General features: G+C 37.1%; 1 long non-coding RNA gene across 1 annotated transcript; it reads left to right on the top strand.

Annotated features, from left to right (window-relative positions):
- The first annotated feature begins 684 nt into the window (after positions 1–684).
- On the top strand, positions 685–4,391 carry LOC133254416 (uncharacterized). The gene is made up of 3 exons (XR_009738666.1): positions 685–792; positions 2,599–2,657; positions 3,986–4,391. It is a non-coding gene; the product is annotated as an uncharacterized LOC133254416 (long non-coding RNA).
- Positions 4,392–5,343: the final 952 nt, after the last annotated feature.

Raw genomic sequence — 5,343 nt, forward strand, 5'->3', positions numbered from 1 at the left:
ATCTATTCTTTTTAATTCCTATCTCATCCTTCTGCCACAGTTCTTTGTGCCTCTTCTGGACTGGTGTGATGACCAGGGTATGAAAACTTTATCTCCATTTAAATATGTATTAGAAAATTACATCTTATATTAATGGTAATATCATATACTAGAATCAGAAGTGTCAAAAAGATTGATGTTAAAGGCCAGGTTGAAACAGTATTAAAGAGGGTTAAATGCCATTTGCAAAGATGAGCTCTGGTAGGAGTTCATGGCATTCTGTATTTGAGTTCTGTCCCTTGGATTGATGTTTTGTTCAACTGATTTTTTTTTTTTTTTTTTTTTGGGCATTCCAGAAGGCTGAGCAGTATGGAGTGTGCAATGTCTAACATAGATTGCAGAGGCTTTGTGATAACTTATATTCCAGGTTAATTTCTAGGTCTTCCTTGTAGAAGGAAGATGTTTTCATTTAAAAATCAAACTATTGATATGGCAGAAAACAAAACATATTTTTACCCTTTACATCAAAACTCTGAACAGAATTTCATAATAGAGATAGTATCATCTATGATTTTAGAGGCTTAGTTTCTGTGTCTTCTTTGATGATTCCTTTTGCAGTTTAAGGTGTGCCTTTAAATGATAGAGGAATCTTTTGAGTATTAAAGCCATTGTGACTCTACTAAGGAACAGCTGGTTCTCTGCCCTCATAAGGTGGTTGGTATCATTCTCTTCTCTTGGTTTCAGAGCTGACTTGGATTTCAGGCTGGCACTTCATGCTGTTGATAATGATATAAGTTGCTGGTAAAGTATAACGTATATATGGCCAATATTGATAAAGTGAACATAAATTTTATGATGTTGTCATAGCATTGAACTGCTCTCAATATTTCAGGATTTTAGATTTGTGTCATCATCTCCCTTCTTTCTTTTGCTCCTTCTTCATTTCTTTTTAATGGCTGAAAAGTATAGATTAACTGACAAACTGATGTGTTCGTGTGTCCTGGACCCAAGCCTTTTTTGAAACTCTTAAAATGAATGACTGATAAAGCTAGTGCTTGAATATCTTGGAAGAAAGACACTAATATCATAAAAATGTTCAGAATCTAGAACTAAACACATCATGGCTAATGTGTTTATCTGTAAAGATATATAAAGAGGCAGTGCCAAGATCATTCCTTGGGAAAAAATGTGTCAGAAGAGTAGTCTTCGTAGTAACCTATGCATTACTTAGAGTCATAAGTCTTGGCTTTTGTCCTGCATATATGGTTTTTTATCCTTCATATTTTATGTTTTGGGGTGCAGCTTATATCAAGGATAGCATGATGACACAGAAAAAACTATCTTTTAACTGCAAAATTTCCTGAGGGTAAATGGTAAGGACTTGGACAACATATGTAAATTTCTGCAGTGCAGCAATTATCTCAAACATTTAGATATGGCTTTGGGAAACCCACTAAAAGTCTTTGAAGTAGGGAAGAAAAAAAGATTAAGTTTCATTTACAATAATGCAGAAAAATATGTAAAATATTTATAGGGAAAAAAAGTTATGTTGGAGCAGAGGCACAGAAATAAGGAACTTATGTTAATCATAATGAACTCTCTTAAAAATCTTATCTGAATTATTACTGGTAGATTTCTCTTGTTGCCTTTATACTTCTGTTCAGCTTTATGCCAAGACTTTTAAAAATGCAAAACATATAGGGAAGTCAAGCTCTCAAACGATCTTCTCCATAAGCCTGAGGATTCGCACTCTTCCTGTGCTTTGTCTCTCCTCACCCCATCAAAACATCTCCATGCCACTGTGGTTTCCATGATTTGTAAAATGACGATTTTTTTCATATTAGAAAACAAGGCAATGTAACCATGTTTCTACTACTATAGACAAGATACATTCCATTAAAAATAAGTAAAGCATTTAGATTCAAACTTCTGAATTAGTTCTGGCCATTAGATTTTATGTGTAGACATCTGTATTCATCTACTCATTTGGGGACTAACTTTTTCTATTGACAGTTGGAGATGTTTTACATTGAATAAAATAAATATCTTTTCATCCATGTGTTCTGAGAGGTCTCAGAACTGATGAGGAATGTTTTTCCAATAAATATTTGGGTATTGATTTGTTTGCTTTAATACTGTGTATTTTTGCCTTTTAATAGGGAGGTTGACCATTTAGCATAATTTAAATCTTTCTTTTTTAGTATTCTGTTTGATATTTCCTGACTTTCGTGCTCCCTTGGAGTCTCCTTTTACTAATGATGAGTTATATTTTGGTTTTGACTTGTCTAGGAATTTGGAAAGTAAGCATCCCATTTTAAATTTTACTCCTGCTTAACTAGTAGAATTAAAATACTTTCAAAAATGCTTTAGTTTATTAGTGTGTCTTATATTGAAGGTAAACATATATTAATAACTCATTTGTTTAGGTTACTTATTTTTATTTCTGTAATTAGTATATTTACATCATTAATGTATCTGTGGTCGAATTAAACATTCCTGCATCTTCTCACATTCACCTGATGCCATGTACTTCCGGGGTCTTGGCTGTTTGCTCAGTGGAGATCTTTGACCATTACACTATAGTGTTGCCTTGTTCCCAAATATCACTTGTTGTCCCAGATTCCCCTGGCAAGATGGCAGATTTTACTGCACCTGATGGAGGAGAACTACAGCAGCAGGTAAAGCAGGCTCAACCCGGCTAAATGCACGACAACTTTTCCTCTTCCCATTGGTTCTGCTTTCCGCTGAGCATTGGGCATGAGACATGCCTTTCCCAAAGACTCTTCAGATGTGATGACTAATACAAGCCAGCAGGACAGAGGAGTTAATTTGTGAAGGGATAGTTGACCAGTGAGGAAGAGGAGATGAGAGAGAGCTGATTCTCTAGTTCACCCCCATCTCATCCCCAACTACTGCAGCGTGCGAACGGACGTTCCATGTGGCCTGCCAGGACACGGCCCCAGCCACGCTTTCCTGTGAAGCTGTGCCAGTCCCATGTTGTTTCTGCTTCCTTGCTTCCTTGTCTCCTCTGCTGGTTTCTCTCATTCATTCTTGGAGCCACTGATTGCATTCTTTTCCCAAGTGAAGCTATTAAGACTTAATCTTTAACTTAGCCTCTGTTTATAGGAAATCCTGGTTTTGACAGATATATATTTGTTTTAAATTAAGCCCTATATTGAAATATAAAAGTGTAGGAATTAAAAAAATAATTCCTGTTTTTTTTTCATTTTCTAGATTTTTAAAAAAATTGGGCTATTTATTCTATTATTGAGTTGTAAGGGTTCTTTCTTTTTTTAACATTTAGTTAAAAAATTTTTTTGTGTGTACTTATTTACTTGTTTTTGTCTGTCCTGAGTCTTTGTTGCTGTGAAGGCTTTTGTCTAGTCGTGATGAGCAGGGGCCACTCTCTGGTCTTGGTGTGGGGCTTCTCCCTGTGGTGGTCTCTCCTCTAGTGGAGCATGAGCTCTCGGGCACGTGGGCTTCAGCAGTTGCTACGTGTGGGCTCAGTAGCAGCCGTTCACGGGCTCTAGAGCACAGGCTCAGTAGTCATGGTGCTGGGGCTGAGTTACTCAGAGGCATGTGGGTTCTTCCCAGGTCAGGGATCGACTTGGTGTCTCCTGCATTGGCAGGTGGATTTTTTACCACTGAGCCATCAAGGAAGGCCCACTTTTCCAGATTTTTAGTAAACATTTTCATATACTTAGGACAGATGGTAATACATACATATATATATATATATTTTTTTTTTTTAATTTTTTCTCTCTGTGGAGTTTTGTAAGAAATGAAATAATCTTGGATACATTTTCCCGAGATTTGGTCTTTTCATAAAGCCATGATTTTTGGACATTGTTGTATGCCAGTACATCGTGTTCTATATCATTCCTTTAAACACAGTATTCCACAGTATGGATGAACCTAAAGGTCTAAGCCATTCCCTTTTAACTTATGTTTACATGCTTCCAATTTTTTCGCTGTTACACATAATGTTGCAATAAATATTTTGCAGGTGCTTCTACGTGCTATGTGTCCATGTTCACATATTTCTCTGGGATACAGAAGTTCTGAGTGAGATTGCTGGAGATGAATGTCATGCACATTGTAAATTTTACTTGTTACTCCCAAATCCCACATCTTCCATCATCTGCACATATTTTTACTGTGATCAACTTCAACAATTTTCAAACTCAACAGTGCTGGATAATATAAATCTTTATGCCAAGCCCATATGTGAAAAAAATTTCATTGTTCTTTTAATTTATATTTGCCTAATTAAAGAAGACAAATAGCTTCCCATGTTTTCCCAGCCACTAAAATGGCTTCTTCTAAAAGTGCCTGCTTTTATTCTTTCCTCATGATAGCTTTTGGGCCCACATGTGTTATGAAGTGTTATGGAATATTTAACTCTTCAGCCTTTCCTGCTACTGAGGTACTTATTTTTCATAAATACTGACTTTTATGTAAGATGATTAGCAAATAACTATTTTTTCATGTAGTTTCTCATTAGGTTTTATTATCAAATATTTCAGTTTGATTCTGTTAGCAGAAGGAGAGTCTGAAGACCCTTCCTCCTGCTGGCATTGGTTCTTGTTTAGGACACAAAGAAGAATCTACAGTCTTAGCCCTTGCAAGTAAGTTCATTAACAATAAGGAAAGAAAGAATAGGTTGCAAAGAGTTGGACAGGACCAAGTGACTGAGCAGACACAGAGAAAGAACAAAGAGAACACTGCAAGAGAGAGGTAGACCACGCCAAGGGAGTCAAATGGCGCTGGAGGGCTGGGGTACAGAGTTGTTAAGGCAAGGTTATTTGCATAATCCAGGGGCTTGTTGATTGACAGCCTTGATTGACCACTGCAGGTTATACAACAAGATGCTCTACTCTGGATGTCCTTCCCATAATTCAGTCTGTTATAATTAGATGTATGTACTCATGGAATAATTATGAGCAGTTAATGCGGTCCCATCACTTCATGGGAAATAGATGGGGAAACAGTGCAAACAGTGTCAGACTTTATTTTTCTGGGCTCCAAAATCACTGCAGTTGGTGACTGCAGCCATGAAATTAAAAGACGCTTACTCCTTGGAAGGAAAGTTATGACCAACCTAGATAGCATATTCAAAAGCAGACATTACTTTGCCAACAAAGGTTCGTCTAGTCAAGGCTATGGTTTTTCCTGTGGTCATGTATGGATGTGAGAGTTGGACTGTGAAGAAGGCTGAGCGCGGAAGAATTGATGCTTTTGAACTGTGGTGTTGGAGAAGACTCTTGAGAGTCCCTTGGACTGCAAGGAGATCCAACCAGTCCATTCTGAAGGAGATCAGCCCTGGGATTTCTTTGGAAGGAATGATGCTAAAGCTGAAACTCC

Source organism: Bos javanicus, chromosome 9, assembly GCF_032452875.1.
Source record: "Bos javanicus breed banteng chromosome 9, ARS-OSU_banteng_1.0, whole genome shotgun sequence".
NCBI classification, from domain to species: Eukaryota; Metazoa; Chordata; class Mammalia; order Artiodactyla; family Bovidae; genus Bos; species Bos javanicus.